The sequence below is a fragment of the Coregonus clupeaformis genome, chromosome 12 (assembly GCF_020615455.1).
Source record: "Coregonus clupeaformis isolate EN_2021a chromosome 12, ASM2061545v1, whole genome shotgun sequence".
Taxonomy (NCBI): Eukaryota; Metazoa; Chordata; class Actinopteri; order Salmoniformes; family Salmonidae; genus Coregonus; species Coregonus clupeaformis.
In genome coordinates this window covers 39,518,787-39,537,804 of record NC_059203.1, presented here as the reverse complement: position 1 = coordinate 39,537,804, position 19,018 = coordinate 39,518,787, and positions in this window count along the sequence as shown.

The following is a 19,018-nucleotide window of genomic DNA, read 5'->3' as shown; positions in this document are numbered from 1 at the left end:
GACATCCCAGTGGCAGATGTAGGAAGAGTATTGTGGGCATACTCAACCCAAGGCAACTGAGAGACCCAGGAGGTGGGGTTGGAAGAGACCAGACAGCGTAGCGTTGATTCCATCTTCTGGTTGGCTCTCTCCGCCTGACCATTGGATTGGGGGTGAAAACCAGATGTGAGACTGACCGTAGCTCCAATGGCCAAACAGAAGGACTTCCAGACAGCAGAGGTAAACTGAGGGCCACGGTCGGAAACGATATCACTGGGCAAACCGTGGACCCTGAAAACCTCCCTAACCAGGATCTCGGACGTCTCCGAGGCAGAGGGAAGCTTGGCAATTGGCACAAAGTGGGCGAACTTGCTGAATCTGTCCACGATAGTCAGAACGACCGTGTTCCCCTCAGAAGCGGGCAACCCCGTGACGAAGTCCAGGGCCAGATGCGACCATGGTCGCGGGGGAATAGGAAGGGGGTGAAGTAGTCCAGAGCTGGGCCGATTGGTACTCTTATTCTGCGCACACACTGGACAGGCAGCAACAAAACCCCGAGTATCCTCGGCCATGGCAGGCCACCAAAAAGCGTCTGCGAAGAAACGCCATAGTCCGAGCCACGCCAGGGTGACAAGCCATCTTGCTGGCGTGGGACCATTTGAGGACAGCAGGACGAACCGACTCAGGCACAAACAACCGACCGGGTGGACCGTTACCGGGACCGGGCTGAGTCCGAAGGGCCGCCAGCACCTCCTCCTCAATCTTCCACATAACTGCTCCCACGACGCAGTTCCGGGGGAGGATTGTCTCGGTCTTGGACCCACTCTCCTCCGTCTTGGAGAACATCCGGGACAAGGCGTCCGCCTTGCCGTTCTTAGATCCAGGTCGGAACGTCAGGGCAAACTTGAATCGTCCGAAAACAACGCCCACCTGGCCTGACGGGAGTTGAGACGTTTGCCGATTGCACGTAAGCAAGATTCTTGTGGTCAGTCCAGACAATAAACGGTTGCTCCGCCCCTCCAACCAGTGGCGCCACTCCTCCAAGGCAAGTTTCACCGCGAGAAGCTCCCGGTTACCCACATCGTAATTCCTCTCCGCAGGCGAAAGGCGACGAGAGTAGTAGGCGCAGGGATGGAGTTTACTGTCCGTGGAGCATCGCTGCGACAGGATGGCGCCAACTCCCACATCAGACGCGTCCCACTTCAACGACGAACTGACGGGCCGTGTCCGGTTGAGAGAGAATCGGTGCGTTGGTGAATCGCCTCTTCAAATCCAGAAACGCTCGATCCGCCTCCGGATTCCACTTGAAGGTCCTGATACTGGAAGTTAAGGCAGTTAACGGAGCGGCCACACGGCTGTAATCCCGGATGAATCTGCGGTAGAAATTCGCAAACCCCAAAAATCTCTGGAGCTGCAATCTCGTACCGGGCTGGGCCCATTCCAGAACCGCTCTAACCTTCTCCTGGTCCATCCTAATCTCTCCCCTGGAGATGATGTACCCGAGAAAGGATGTCGTGTGGGCGTGAAACTCGCACTTCTCGGCCTTCACGAACAGGCGATTCTCCAACAATCGCTGCAGAACCTGCCGGACATGCTGGACGTGGTCGGAAGGTTCCTTCGAGAAGATCAGAATGTCATCCAGGTAAACAAACACAAAGAGACCGATCATATCTCTCAGGACGTCGTTCACCATACTCTGGAATACCGCTGGAGCATTGGTCAGTCCAAACGGCATCACCTGATACTCGAAGTGACCCATCGGTGTATTGAAACCCGTCAACCACTCGTCCCCCTCTCTGATCCGGACCAGGTGATACGCATTGCGTAGGTCTAGCTTGGTGAACACCGTAGCACCCTGTAAGGAGTCGAAGGCAGAACTCATCAAGGGCAGGGGATACTTGTTCTTGACCGTGATGTCATTCAACCCCCGATAATCAATACACGGTCGAAGAGAGCCATCCTTCTTACCCACAAAGAAGAATCCTGCCCCCAGGGGTGATGACGAGGGACGAACGAGACCAGCAGCTAGGGACTCCTTGATGTAGGTCTCCAACGCCTCACGTTCAGGTCGGGAGATACTGTATAACCTTCCCTTGGGGTAGACAGCTCCAGGGACCAGGTTGATGGCACAATCATATGGTCGGTGGGGAGGGAGTGACAGAGCCTTCTGCTTACTGAAAACTTCCCCCAAATCGTGATATGTCTCGGGAACCAGGGACAAATCTGGGGGTTTAGCCTCAATCACCTGACTGGGAACCGAATGGGGGCAGGCAGTCTTGAGACAGTTAGCATGACAATCAAGGCTCCAACTTCGTTACCTTGCCCGTCACCCAATCGAACGTGGGATTGTGTTCCTTCAGCCAGGGGTATCCAAGGACCAGAGGAACATGGGAAGACGGCAGAATGAAGAATGAAATCATCTCAGAATGATTCCCCGACAACCGCATCTTAACCGGTTCAGTCCTCATCGTGATACGTGCCAGACTACTGCCGTTCAGAGTGGTCGCTTCAATGGCTTCCGGCAATTGCTCCTTGGAAAGCCCCAGCTGTTCCACCAACTCGGCATCAAGAAAGCTTCCACCGGCACCTGAATCGATAAAAGCGTTAAGCGCTAAGCTCTGATTCCTGTTCACAAGGGTAGCCGGGAAACGGGGTCTGACAGAGGTACTGAGAGGTTGAAACTGGCTCGCTAAAAGTCCTCCCAACTTTAGCGAGCCGGGCAGTTTGACGACCGCCGGGGAACAGGTGGAGATGTAATGTCCCGAGCTACCACAGTAGAGGCAGCAGTTGGTCTGACGTCTATGTTGACGCTCCTCCTTGGTTAACCCGTGCCGCCCCACTTGCATGGGTTCAGCATCGGGAGAGAGGACCTCTCCACTAATCCATTGTGGTGGAGAATGATCGACGTGTTCTGGTCCACCCCCGACCCGACTGGGAACTGAGAAGCTGATCGATTGGACGGACCCCATTGCTTCTCCCTCCTTCGCTCTCGGACTCGATTATCCACCCGAATAGACAAAGCTACCAAGCTGTCCAGGTCACTAGGCTCCGGATAGGAGATCAACTCATCCTTGAGCTGCTCCGACAGACCCTGGTAAAAGGCCGCTTGCAGAGACTCCTCGTTCCACCCACTCTCCACAGCCAACGTCTTGAACTCGATCACGAAGTCGGCCACGCTGCGAGTTCCTTGGCGAAGCGAAAACAGGCGCCTAGCTGCGTCCCTCCCTCGGACGGAATGGTCGAAGAGCTTCCTCATCTCGGCCGTGAACCCCTGGTATGAAGCCATGCAGGGATCCTGTCGTTCCCAAACGGCTGAAGCCCACTCCAGCGCTCGACCACGCAGCAACTCAATCACAAAGGCTATCCTAGCCTTGTCTGTGGCATAAGAGTAGGCTGTAGATCGAACACTAGTCCACACTGCATAAGGAAGGAACGGCATCTTCCCAGCTCTCCCTCATACTTATCCGGCGTCGGAACCTTGGGCTCACGGATGGACACAGCTTCAGAAGCGGCAGGCGAGATGGGTGAAACCGGTAGTGGATCCTCCACCGGACACTTGCGTTGGTTCTGGACCTCCGTCAGACCGGTAGAAAGGTTCCGAACTGACAACGCGATCTCCTGTAGTACCGTGCTATGATAGCCCAACATCTTCTCCTGCTGGGTAATAGCATGGCGAACAGAGTCCAGGTCCGCTGGGTTCATTACTGGCCGGATCGTTCTGTCACGGTTAACTAAGCCAGAACCCAGAAGCAGACCAGGACACGGTACGTGAGACAAAGGTGAGTGTTTATTTATAGAGTCCGAGTGAAGCTGAAAATCCAGGGAACAGAGCGGGTGGCGTGGATGGGTTGTTGAGGGTGCAGTGGTTGGTCCGGTACTGGCTCGGCAGCCGCCGACCATCAGGCAGAGGTTGGGTGAAGGTTCCGGGTGAGAGATGTTCATGGCTAACGATCCGGCAGGAACTGGATGTTGGGCCAGAGCCTAAGAAGGGTGATGATCAGGACCAGGTGTGCAGATTGCTGATGGGATGCAGGTGCGGAAAACCAGAGCGCTCCCCGGAGCGTTCCCGAACCCTCGGGAAACTGGAGAATACGAGCAGGAACACTAGTCACCAGACAGGACCCGACTCAGACAGCCGGGATCGTCACACCGTGTGGTTCTGGGATTTTTGCTCACCGTTCTTGTGATCTTTTTGACCCCACGGGGTGAGATCTTGCATGGAGCCCCAGATCGAGGGAGATTATCAGTGGTCTTGTATGTCTTCCATTTCCTAATAATTGCTCCCACAGTTGATTTCTTCAAACCAAGCTGCTTACCTGTTGCAGATTCAGTCTTCCCAGCCTGGTGCAGGTCTACAATTTTGTTTTTGGTGTCCTTTGACAGCTCTTTGGTCTTGGCCATTGTGAAGTTTGGAGTGTGACTGTTTGAGGTTGTGGACAGGTGTCTTTTATACTGATAACAAGTTCAAACAGGTGCCATTAATACAGGTAACGAGTGGAGGACAGAGGAGCCTCTTAAAGAAGAAGTTACAGGTCTGTGAGAGCCAGAAATCTTGCTTGTTTGTAGGTGACCAAATACTTATTTTCCACCATAATTTGCAAATAAATTCATAAAAAATCCTACAATGGGATTTTTCAGGATTTTTTTTCTCAATTTGTCTGTCATAGTTGACGTGTACCTATGATGAAAATTACAGGCCTCTCTCATCTTTTTAAGTGGGAGAACTTGCACAATTGGTGGCTGACTAAATACTTTTTTGCCCCACTGTATGTGCCTAATTAGTTTTTGACAAAAATGTCAGATAGAACCTTATAGTCCCAAGGTGTCGATTTGTAGTTGAACAAGCCATTGCATGTATAGATGTTTTTTTCTCGACTTGAGACTTGACTTGAAAAAACGTTTGACTCGACTCGACTTGCTCTTAGAATGCACGACTTGGACTTGACTCGAGACGACCCGTTCGACTTGAGACTCTGACCTTGAGACTTGCTTGTGACTCTGGGGGGCGTCCCCTACCTCTCGTTGGGCCATAGGGATGCGGACGTTGATGGGAGCTGAGCCCCTTTCCAGCCGGAACAGCAGGAAGGTGTCCCCAACATAGCCGCGGGAAGTAGGGGTGCTGAGGGTGCTGCAGCACCCCCTGAAAAATCAGAATAAAACAAAACAAAAATTATCTCACAAAAGTAGTGCACTGAGCCTTTATTACTCCTGTATGAGTGGACAAAAAAATGGCCGTCAGCAGTGCGGGAGAAATTCTCTCAGCACCCACTTACATGAGGTGATTGGCCAGGTATCGTGTCATGTGATGGCAGGTGGTTACACCCAGGGATTAGGCATGGAGGATCACCATGGTCATGGGATCCCTTTGCCCCAGTGACAGGGCCAGGAGGCCACAGAGTCGGGGGTAGAGGGTGGGCGGGGGGAAATGCTGCAGGGCCAACCAGGCGGAGCGAAGCAGAGACTGCACTGCCTCCAGAGAGAACATCTGTATGGAGAGAACAGAGAAAGTGGGAGGAGGGGAAAAGGGTTAGGTTCAAACTGAGCACTCCTATTCACCCTAAAACCATGTTCATTAGCATGGTAGCAGGGTGTTGCCGTCAGCCTCACCTGGAGCCGACGAAGATGGCGGCCTCGCGACTAGCTCTTAGGAAACTTTGCAGAATTTTGTTTTTTTTATGTATTATTTTTTACATTATTAGCTCAGAAAGTGTTTTGCATCATTACATACAGTGAGGGAAAAAAGTATTTGATCCCCTGCTGATTTTGTACGTTTGCCCACTGACAAAGACATGGTCAGTCTATAAATTTAATGGTAGGTTTATTTGAACAGTGAGAGACAGAATAATAGCAAAACAATCCAGAAAAACGCATGTCAAAAATGTTATAAATTGATTTGCATTTTAATGAGGGAAATAAGTATTTGACCCCCTCTCAATCAGAAAGATTTCTGGCTCCCAGGTGTCTTTTATACAGGTAACGAACTGAGATTAGGAGCACACTCTTAAAGGGAGTGCTCCTAATCTCAGCTTGTTACCTGTATAAAAGTCACCTGTCCACAGAAGCAATCAATCAATCAGATTCCAAACTCTCCATCATGACCAAGACCAAAGAGCTCTCCAAGGATGTCAGGGACAATATTGTAGACCTACACAAGGCTGGAATGGGCTACAAGACCATCGCCAAGCAGCTTGGTGAGAAGGTGACAACAGTTGAAGAAACACAAAATAACTGTCAATCTCCCTCGGCCTGGGGCTCCATGCAAGATCTCACCTCATGGAGTTGCAATGATCATGAGAACGGTGAGGAATCAGCCCAGAACTACACGGGAGGATCTTGTCAATGATCTCAAGGCAGCTGGGACCATAGTCACCAAGAAAACAATTGGTAACACACTACGCCGTGAAGGACTGAAATCCTGCAGTGCCCGCATGCTCCCCCTGCTCAAGAAAGCACACATACAGGCCCGTCTGAAGTTTGCCAATGAACATCTGAATGATTCAGAGGAGAACTGGGTGAAAGTGTTGTGGTCAGATGAGACCAAATTCGAGCTCTTTGCCATCAACTCAACTCGCCGTATTTGGAGGAGGAGGAATGCTGCCTATGACCCCAAGAACACCATCCCCACCGTCAAACATGGAGGTGGAAACATTATGCTTTGGGGGTGTTTTTCTTCTAAGGGGACAGGACAATTTCACCGCATCAAAGGGACGATGGACGGCGCCATGCACTGTCAAATCTTGGGTGAGAATCTCCTTCCCTCAGCCAGGGCATAGTAAATGAGTCGTGGATGAATATTCCAGCATGACAATGACCCAAAACACACGGCCAAGGCAACAAAGGAGTGGCTCAAGAAGAAGCACATTAAGGTCCTGGAGTGGCCTAGCCTGTCTCCAGACCTTAATCCCATAGAAAATATGTGGAGGGAGCTGAAGGTTCGAGTTGCCAAACGTCAGGCTCAAAACCTTAATGACTTGGAGAAGATCTGCAAAGAGGAGTGGGACAAAATCCCTCCTGAGATGTGTGCAAACCTGGTGGCCAACTACAAGAAACGTCTGACCTCTGTGATTGCCAACAAGGGTTTTGCCATCAAGTACTACGTCATGTTTTGCAGAGGGGTCAAATACTTATTTCCCTCATTAAAATGCAAATCAATTTATAACATTTTTGACATGCGTTTTTCTGGATTTCTTTGTTGTTATTCTGTCTCTCACTGTTCAAATAAACCTACCATTAAAATTATAGACTGATCATGTCTTTGTCAGTGGGCAAACGTACAAAATCAGCAGGGGATCAAATAAGTTTTTCCCTCACTGTACAGCCAGGAAAAACTATTGAATATCAGAGCGGCGGCAACCCACCAGCATTACGACCAGGAATACGACTTTCCCGAAGCAGATGCTTTGTTTGCTCTCCCCAGGGCAACTGAACTGATTCCAGCGGCTGACCCAAAACATCGCAGGCGGAGGAGAGGCATTCGGAGCGGCCTGCTGGTTCCCACACCACCCACCGCTTCCAAGTATTCTACTCGCAGTCTTTGGTTAACAAGGTCGACGAACTACGTGCAAGGATTTATTTCCAGAGAGACAACAAGGCCTGTAACATACTCTGTTTAAGGAAACATGGCTCTTTTGGGATATTCTGTCAAAATCGGTCCAGCCAGATGGGTTCTCAGTTCATCGCGCAGACAGGAATAAATATCTCTCCGGGAAGCAGAAGGGCGGAGGTGTGTGTTTCATGATTAACGACTCATGGTGCAATTGTAGTAACATACAGGAACTCGAGTCCTTCTGTTCACCCGACCTAGAATATCTCACAATCAAATGCAGACCGTATTATCTCCCAAGAGAATTTTCTTTGGTTATAGTCACGGCCGTGTATATCCCCCCTCAAAGAACTTCACTGGACCTTATGCAAACTGGAAACCACATATCCTGAGGCTGAATTCATTGTAGCCGGGGATTTTAACAAAGCAAATTTGAGGACTAGGCTGCCGAAGTTCTTTCAACATATCGACTGTTGTACTCGCGCTGCTAAAATCCTCGACCATTGCTATTCAAATTTCCGGGATGGTTATAAGGCCCTCCCCCGCCCTCCTTCCAGCAAATCTGACCACGACTCCATTTTGCTTCTCCCTTCCTATAGGCAGAAACTCAAACAGGAAGTACCCGTGCTAAGGACTATTCAACGCTGGTCTGACCAATTGGAATCCACGCTTCAAGATTGTTTTGATCACACGGACTGGGATATGTTCCGGATAGCTTCCGAAAATAATTTAGACGTATACACTGAAACGGTGACTGAGTTTATCAGGAAGTGTATAGGTGATGTTGTGCCCACTGTGACTATTAAAACCTACCCTAACCAGAAACCGTGGATAGACGGCAGCATTCGCGCAAATCTGAAAGCGCGAACCACCGCATTCAACTATGGCAAGGTGACTGAAAATATGGCAGAATACAAACAGTGTAGCTACTCACTCCGCAAGGCAATTAAACTGGCAAAACATCAGTATAGAGACAAAGTGGAGTCGCAATTCAACGGCTCAGACACAAGACGTATGTGGCAGGGTCTACAGACAATCACGGACTACAAAAAGAAAACCAGCCACTGGTCAAGCTAAACACCTTCTTCACCCGCTTTGAGGATAACACAGTGCCACTGACGAGGCCCACTGCCAAGGACTGTGGCCTCTCCTTCTCCATGGCAGACGTGATTAAGACATTTAAGCACGTTAACCCCCGCAAGCCTGCCGGCCCAGACAGCATCCCTAGCCGCGTCCTCAGAGCATGCGCAGACCAGCTGGCTGGTGTGTTTATGGACATATTCAATCTCTCCCTTTCCCAGTCTGCTGTTCCCACATGCTTCAAGATGGCCACCATTGTTCCTGTACCCAAGAAAGCAAAGGTAACTGAACTAAATGACTATCGCCCTGTAGCACTCACCTCTGTCATCATGAAGTGCTTTGAGAGACTAGTCAAGGATCATATCACCTCTACCTTACCTGTCACCCTAGACCCACTTCAATTTGCTTACCGCCCCAATAGATCCACAGACTATGCAATCGCCATCACACTGCACACTGCCCTATCCCATCTGGACAAGAGGAATACCAATGTAAGAATGCTGTTCATTGACTATAGCTCAGCATTCAACACCATAGTACCCTCCAAGCTCATCATTAAGCTTGAGGCCCTGGGTCTGAACCCCGCCCTGTGCAACTGGGTCCTGGACTTCCTGACGGGCCGCCCCCAGGTGGTGAAGGTAGGAAACAACATCTCCACTTCGCTGATCCTCAACACTGGGGCCCCACAAGGGTGCGTGCTCAGCCACCTCCTGTACTCCCTGTTCACCCATGAATGTGTGGCCAAACACGCCTCCAACTCAATCATCAAGTTTGCAGACGACACAACAGTAGTAGGCTTGATTACCAACAATGACAAGACCGCCTACAGGGAGGAGGTGAGGGCTCTGGGAGTGTGGTGCCAGGAATATAACCTCTCACATAACATCAACAAAACAAAGGAGATAATCGTGGACTTCAGGAAACAGCAGAGGGTGCACCCCCCTATCCACATCGACGGGTTCGGTCACATGACGACTCTCTGATTGTAGCCTACCTGAGGTGTGTGTCCTCCTGTCCGGCCCGGGTGGTGTTGACCTTGGTCTTGACCCAGAGGGACACGGGTTCAGTCATGTGCTGAGTGAGCCGCTCCCCCGGCCCCAGGCTCTGCAGCCACAGGATGACCCAGTCCAGCGCCTGCTCCTGATGACCACCAGGCCTCAAGCTCTGCAACGCCAGCTTGAAGGCCTGGCTCAACTGAAGGGGAAATAGGTTACTATTCAGATTATATAATAAACACAAATTACGAGACTAAAATGTTACAAAATGTATACAAATTGTTGCTTTTTATAGGACTTTTTGCAAGTCTCAAAGCACTTTCCGAGAGCACTTTGTATGAAAGCCATCCACCCACCAAAAACAATATACAGTGAAGGAATGAGACAGCGGGGTGAGTATCTTACCCTGTCTACAGACATTGAAGCTTGGTGGTACAGCCAACAGTTATAAAGACCACACACCAGGTTACTGACCGCGGTCACTGCAGAGAGGAATGAACACGGAGACACACAGTCAGACAGGCAAGGAAGAGGGAGAATATGATTATATTCTGATGACTGATAATGTGCATTTCATGTCAAAGGTACAAATTCACAAAATAGTTAAATGTGAACATACTATGACACCCAATAACTAGCAGCTACTGAAAATGAATATTAGGAAGTTCAGAAAAGTATTCACACCCCTGTTTTCCACATATTGTTGTGTTACAGCCTGAATTTAAAATTGATTTAATAGAGATTTTTGCCATAACGTCAAAGTGGAATTATGTTTTTCAAAATTGTTAAAAATTAATTAAAAATGAAAAGCTGAAATGTCTTGAGTGAATAAGTACTCAACCCCTTTGTTATTGCATGCCTAAATAAATTCAGGAGTAAAAATGTGCTTAACAAGTCGCATAATAAGTTACAATAATAGTGTTTAACATGATTTTTGAATGACTACCTAATCTCTGTACCCCACACATACATTTATCTGTAAGGTCCCTCAGTCGAGGAGTGAATTTCAAACACAGATTCAACCACAAAGACCAGGGAGGTTTTTCAATGCCTCACAAAGAAGGGCACCTATTGGTAGATGGGTAAAGCATACAATGAATATCCCTTTGAGCATGGTGAAGTTATTAATTACACTTTGGATGGTGCATCAATACACCCAGTCACTACAAAGATACAGACCCTAACTCAGTTGCCGGAGAGGAAGGAAACTGCTCAGGGATTTCACCATGAGGCCAATGTTGACTTTAAAACTGTTACAGAGTTTAATGGCTGTGATAGGAGAAAACTGAGGATGGATCAACAACATTGTAGTTACCCCACAATACTAACCTAATTGACAGAGTGAAAAGAAGGAAGCCTGTATAGAAACAAATATTCCAAAGCAGGCATCTTGTTTGCAACAATGCACTAAAGTAATACTGCAAACAAAATTGGCGAAGCAATTATCTTTTTGTCCTGAATACAAAAAGTTGTGTTTGAGGCAAATACAATACAACACATTACTGAGTACCACTCTCCATATTTTCAAGCATAGTGGTGGCTGCATCATGTTATGGGTATGCTTGTAATTGTTAAGGACTGGGGAGATTTTCAGGATAAAAATGAAACGGAATGGAGCTAAGCACAGGCAAAATCCTAGAGCAAAACCTGGTTCAGTCTGCTTTCCACCAGACACTGGGAGATTAATTCACCTTTCAGGAGGACAATAACCTAAAACGCTGTATAAGCACTTTGTAACATCTGCTGATGTAAAAAGGGCTTTATAAAAACATTTGATGATAATTTGATTTGAAAACACAAGGCCAAATCTACACTGGAGTTGCTTACCAAGAAGACAGTGAATGTGGCCGAGTTACAGTTTTGACTTAAACCTGCTTGAAAATCTATGGCAAGACTTGAAAATGGTTGTCTAGCAATAATCAACAACCAATTTGATAGAGCTTGAAGAATTTTGAAAATAATAATGGGCAAATATTGTACAATTCAGGTATTTATTATTAAAAACTGTACTATATGATTTCAATGACACAGACAGTGGTCACATAGGCCTATATAATGAATAATTTTGAATGTAATAATGTTGAGAAAAATACTTACAAGAACATTATCTTACATCACAGCTATATTTCTTAATTCAGACCAAAACACAAAAATAATTAATTAAGAAAAACTTAATGTAATGCAATACTAACTATGTGCACGAACTGGAAAGGAATGACACTTCACAAGACTTCATATTTCATACCAAGCTTCAGAAAATGTTATCTATCTAAGCGTTTAGTAACGTTCTCATGATAATGTCTTTGTTCCTCTTATACTGTCGTAGAAACATTGGACTAGATAATCAACTCAAAAATATCTCTCAAGACATCGGAGCCTGTGAATTCAAGAATTAGACTTTATTGCAGAACAAAGCCAGAGTTTGCTCCATGGAACAAACTATTCCTTTCTGGCTTAAATATCTCTTATATCCACACAAATGAAAAAAACATTCGTACATTCCTAACTTTTTTAAGTTCTATACCACCCCTCTCATTCTATCATTCTATTGGCTGCGTGCTTAGGCCCCTTCTTAAAAGCCCCTTCTTAAAAAAACTAATATAATGCATACCATATGTCTATAACAAACCCATGGCCACAGTTTAAGAGCCCCTGTGAAAGAACACATGCATTCATTTAAAACACAGCATATACTCCATGTCTATATTACTTATTTAAACATGTATCTGGATTATAAAATATCAAACATGTTCATTCTGTTTCACCATTATCATTTCATAACACATTATAAAACATTTATCATTCATCATCCTCCCGGCCCCTGAGATTATGTGCATGTGGCCATGTGTCAGGTCATAAGGTCATAAGCATAAAGAAATGCTAACACTAGTTCCATTGTTACTTCAATCTCCACACAGCCATCACGTCATTGACATTCCCAGACCAGCTGCAGGGAGTTTTTATGAAAAACACATAAATGTCTCTGCTCTGTATTCACCCTTCAACTGGTTCTCAATCCATAAACATTTTAAGGCATATAGGTTTTTAATTTTACAACATATCCATGCTTATTACTAATATTATTATTTTACCTTTAACCTCTCCCTACATTTGCCTTAATGATACATAAAATAATACCATATAATCCCCCCTATGGGACATTCCCCCAATGTCCCATCAATACAAAGATTAATCACCCATATCACAAGTATTATAACAATCAAAATAATCAATATCCATATCTAATCAAGTAATTGCCATGTCAACATCACTAAGCATTAATATTAATAAGTTATTCAGATCAGTCAGTCCACTTATAATTTATAATCATAATCAAATTAATTACCCAAAACAACTTTAGAATGACAATTCTTAATTAGTCACCTTTGTTCCATCATTCAAAGTTAAAACTCTCACCTTGGCACATATTGATACTGGCCGAATGTATATTTATGTTATAATAATTCTAGCATTAACTTCCTCATAACAAGAATTACATCAGATCAGTACCCTAATGCATTGTCCAAATTACTATAAATTTAGTAGTGTATAATACCTCCTTAATCAACATACTACCTCAACTAACACTCCCTTCCTCTACCGGCACTCAATCTTCTGGCGTCTTCATTATGTTCTTCATTATGTTCTTCATAGTTCATCTTGGATTACCCATAGCAATGTCCCAATTCCAATGTCACACCTGAACCACCACACCTCCACCATCATCCTGTTTTGTCCATGTGCAAACCAGTATACCCAAACTAGGAAGAACGTTGCATTTGCATAGACCTCTTTCCTCACATTCTTGAAAGAAAAAGCACAAAAGAGAAGGCATTTGATTGCTTTGATTTGATGCTGGATTCAGGTCTCCTGGCAGAGGTGGGTCAGACAGGAACGTCTTCAACGCCTTTGTTGTTCCTCTTCAGCCGAGTAGAGGATTTTTGGTTTTTATTGAGGTTTACACCGTTCTGGGCCAAATGATCTCTGCAATGCATTACGACACCATCCATAGTAACCTCAGGAAAGGACAGATCATAACAGTTCAGTTGAGTTAATTTCCAATCCGAAACATCCCTATTAACATTGTCTACATGACAAATCATTATGTTTCACATTCTCCCTTGAATTCTTCCAAACTATATAACCCAATTGTTTTATTGTAACATTCCTATATTTTTGCTCATACTCTATTTGACATTACTCTGGTGTTTCCCTTTCCTTGTTCCTATTCTAACAATTGCTTACACTTCTCTCTTCTAATAACACTTTCCCCTGGAAATCTAACACCAAATACTACATCAAATTGTTTATCTAAGTCTTGGACTGTTTTCCTTATGTCTATGATTCACCTGTCTCTTTCTTTCATTATCTTAAGGTCACACTACCCCATGTGACTTCCCCATACTCTTTGTGCTGGTTTCTCACACACCAATAATATTTTAACCCTTGTATTTTAATAGTGATCCCTTCCTGTATTTTTAGTTATGGTTCCTGCCTGTGCAAGAATATACATTCTAATCCTGTCTATATCCCTTCTATGTCTTGTTCTTCTGCTCTTTATTATTATCAGTACTCCATTCCCCTTATTATCAGGTAACTAGTCAAGTGTAGAGAAATCAATGATAAGGATATCTGGTGCATCTTGGAGGTCTGGAATCTCTCAGTGGTCTGGAATCTCTCGGTGGTCTGAAAGGTCCTTAAAGTCTCTTAATCATCAGTTCCCTCACTCTGGTACAATGGTTAAGATGATACCCGATACTCCCCTCTATCCGTACCATCGTTGGTATAACCTGGACAACGATGTGTATGGTCACTTCAGTTGTTAACCTTCCCCCGTCACTAGGGTCTCCGGATCAGCCAGAGTCCCTCTCAATCTATCGACATCGGTCTGTGAAAAGTGTCCTTCTATCAGCCTTCCCATAGGGAAGCTCAGAGTTACTGCTGCAAAGACACAAGCACAGACACACACAAAAAACAACAATGCTACCCAATGGCTGAGGTTGGAACACTCCTATAGTGGGAAACATGAATCTAAGTGTCTGTCTCCACCACTTTTACCATCATTAAGGTAGCCAACCACACCTGGTGCAGGCCCCTCCACATAGGGTCTTTCCAGCTCTTTCTTCTGTAGTCTTTTGCCATCACATAGTCTCCAGGGCACAGAAAATACTCAAATTATCCTACTCAGTTGGGCATAGTTATCTTCACCCATGAAAAGAAAATCTTAAGAACATTGTTAGGTTAGATGAGACACAGTATGCTACTCATGTCCTCTCATCCGTCAAGAGAAGCCTTGAGATTATGAAGCACACCTGCTTCCAGCTTGTTGTAGTCCACTTATTTCATGCCTCCTATCACAAAAACAAAATTTTTTAACCTAACCCATAACACATTATTACTACTGCTCATATCCTTAATACACCTTGCATACTTCCCCACAAAACCATAATAAAACATTAAAACCTCTGTAATCCCAACTTCCCCCCTTGGACACATGCATCACATCGTGATTCATGTGTACAAAAAACAAAACAAAACAATATTGCCTATCAAACCTAAAATAATAACTAACCTTAAAATGACAACCCTTGAGCATATCTTTACTTAACTGTATTCCATAACACTATTCAAGGAATACTTCTCCTTCAGGACTAACTCTCTCACTTCATCCTTGTCCTGTTTAGACTAATTTATATATAGGATTTTTCCAAATTATAAACTTCTTCACAATTATCCTTATTTTATCTAACCCCCTAATTCAGCATGCTGAAACTGACTATCCTACCGATCCTTGACTTCGGCGATGTCATTTACAAAATAGCCTCCAACACTCTACTCAGCAAATTGGATGTAGTCTATCACAGTGCCATCCGTTTTGTCTCCAAAGCCCCATACACTACCCACCACTGTGACCTGTACGCTCTTGTTGGCTGGTCCTCACTACATGTTCGTCGTCAAACCCACTGGCTCCAGGCCATCTATAAATCACTGCTAGGCAAATCCCCGCCCTATCTTAGCTCATTGGTCACCATAGCAGCACCCACCCGTAGTCTGCGCTCCAGCAGGTATATCTCACTGGTCATTCCCAAAGCCAACACCTCCTTTGGCCGCCATTCCTTCCAGTTCTCTGCTGCCAATGACTGGAACGAATTGCAAAAATCTCTGAAGCTGGAGACTCTTATCTCCCCCAATAACTTTAAGCATCAGTTGTCAGAGCACCTTACCGATCACTGCACCTGTACACAGCCCATCTGAAATTAGCCCACCCAACTACCTCATCCCTATATTGTTATTTAATTTGCTCTTTTGCACCCCAGTATCTCTATTTGCACATAATCTCTTGCACATCTAGCATTCCAGTGTTAATACTATTGTAATTATTCTGCACTATAGCCCATTTATTGCCTTACCTCCATAACTTGCTACATTTGCACACACTGTATATATATTTTCTGTTGTATTTTCTGACTTTATGTTTTTTCTTTACCCCATATGTAACTCTGTGTTGTTTTTATTGCACTACTTTGCTTTATCTTGGCCAGGTCGCAGTTGTAAATGAGAACCTGTTCTCAACTGGCTTACCTGGTTAAATAAAGGTGAAATAAAAAAAAAAAAAAAAAAAAAATGCCTCTAGAATTCATAGTGCGGGTGATCAGGTCGCACTATAAAGCCAGGACAGATTTCAGAGGTCATTGAAATCATTCAATGAATTGTTTCATCCTATAGTATACTACTTCTAACAACCATCAAAACCTTTCATAAATGTTGTAATTCCTTAGTACAGCTCTTTTCAAAATAAATCATACATATTTACTTATCCCTCAGTAAATAAAACCCAAATTACATGTGTATGCCCCTTTAAGATATTTCACTTCCATCCCATCAAAAAACCCCAAATAGAAATAAAAATCCTATACAACTAACATTTCATACTAAGTAGTTTGTTTGTGGTTATTTGAACACCATATAGTAAAACAATAAACAAACAAAAATGGCCAGGCCTTATTTATTTTGGTAGCTCCCTATGACAACCTAAAAATAAAACTACTTAATTTTACTAACTAGTTCCACCCTAGCCGACATACTTTTTTAGCCTCCCAATAAAGAAATCCCCATGTTCCTGGAAGAGAAAGTATACATGTCGTTAACATATACTCAACAATCCAAAGATAGTAATTACACACAAAACTTCATACATATATCCCCAGTCCTATCTCATCAACAATCATTAACCCCAGCATCGATTTAAAATTGTTTGATACGTCGTGTCCTACTTTACCCCTAACATAATATTATAGGAGACTCCCATCAATCCTTAAAAGAAAATTCCCACTTAGAAGACACTAGATAATAACCCATTTTATTAAGTTAACTACACCTTCCACTATAAACCTATAACCCCATTTTAGTAATTTAAACGTCGCAAAATGTTGCATTGATGTTTTCTTTTTTTTTTCTTCTCTAAAATATAAACTTATTGTTTCATAATCCAAAACCCATAAAAAGATGTCTACTTAATCCATCAAGTCAACAGCAACAACTACCTCCCAAGGTTCAACGTACTATAACCAATTTATCGTTATCTGAAGTAATAAAACATCATCATAACTCACTGCTGTTTAAACAAACTATATAATGTCATAATAAAATGATCAATGATCAAATATCGTTCCTTATTCAACTATCGAGACATGTTCTTCATTAGTTAATCGTCTCCACAAAGCAATACTACCTAATAACATATTCTCATTCTCCTAAATATAAATAATTACTTCTATTAAACAATCCCATTCAACATCAAGTCAACCTGTCTCATCACCCAATTAACTTATTTTTTAAACCCTCTACTATATCTATCATACTCTACCGCTAATTTCCCTCATAACGGTACCTCAACAGATGACAAATTATTTTATATTTATAATAAAAACCAATAAAACATCCAATTCACCAATATGCAATTTCAATTACTATGTTATCCTATTCGACATGGATTGGTAGGACATCTTTCCTATAATGTTATCTGTAACGATCCCGGCAGTCTGAGTCGGGTCCTGTCTGGTGACTAGTTTTTCCTGTTCGTGATCTCCAGTTTCCCGAGGGTTCGGGAACGCTCCGGGGAGCTCTCTTGTTTTCCGCACCTGCATCCCATCAGCAATCTGCACACCTGGTCCTGATCATCACCCTTCTTAGGCTCTGGCCGAACATCCAGTTCCTGCCGGATCGTTAGCCATGAACAGTATGTTTGTCAGCGTATCAGCCTTTGAGTTCTAGCGTTAGTTTTGTTGTTTTGCACCTTGTTGATTTGCTGTGTACTCACCTCCGTTTTGTTCTGTCTGCAGTCTCTCACCCGGAACCTTCACCCAACCTCTGCCTGATGGTCGGCGGCTGCCGAGCCATTTCTGGACCTACCACTGCACCCTCAACAACCCATCCACGCCACCCGCTCTGTCCCTGGATTATTCAGCCTCACTCGGGAGTCACTTAAATAAACACTCACCTTTGTCTCAAAGTACCTTGTCCTGGTCTGCTTCTGGGTTCTGGCGTAGTAAACCGTGACAGTTATCAATGAAACCAGTAATTCACATCAATAACATCAATGTAAAAGATTTGCTTTCTGTCCCCTACTGGATTCGAACCAGGGACCCTCTGCACACATTGACAACATTCACCATCGAAGCACTGTTACCCGTCGCTCCACCAGTGCCACACAAAGCATCTACTTCCAGTTCATAGAGCAAGTGACGTCACCCAACGAAAACCGCACTAGCTCTCACCGCTAACTAGCTAGCAATCTCCTGCCGATAACAATAATAATAATAATATGCCATTTAGCAGACGCCTTTATCCAAAGTGACCCACAGTCATAATATTCAATCTCCTATGACTTCCTACAAAATACGCGATCCTTGTACACTTAACGTAACCCATAATATCCCTTATAGCGCTCTCACGTTTCAGCAAGCCCCAATGTCCAACATCCACAGACAAAAATGGAAATTCTTCAATTTTTCCTAGCAGACCTAATAAACCACTTTCAAACAGCGTTCTGCATTTACCTCTATCATAGGGTTTAAAAACGAACTTAACAACATTAACAATCCTAAATTGCCGTAGTAACGTCATGTTTGGTTCAGTTGATCTATTACCATATAAGACATTCACTTCTCCATGCGTAGTAAACTATATCCTATTTCTCCTGTAATCAACTAAAATCATAGCCACGCAATTAAACCATCACTCCGCCATTATCAGAATGAATGAATCTATTAATATATCCTTTCTAAGTAAGCTACAAGTAACACCAAACACTTGCTGTAGTATACCATTATATATTGAAATCATCCATTTATCACAATCCAATTTATCTATAGACATATTTCACCATTGTCACTCGTTTAATCTAGCAAAACCTCATTCA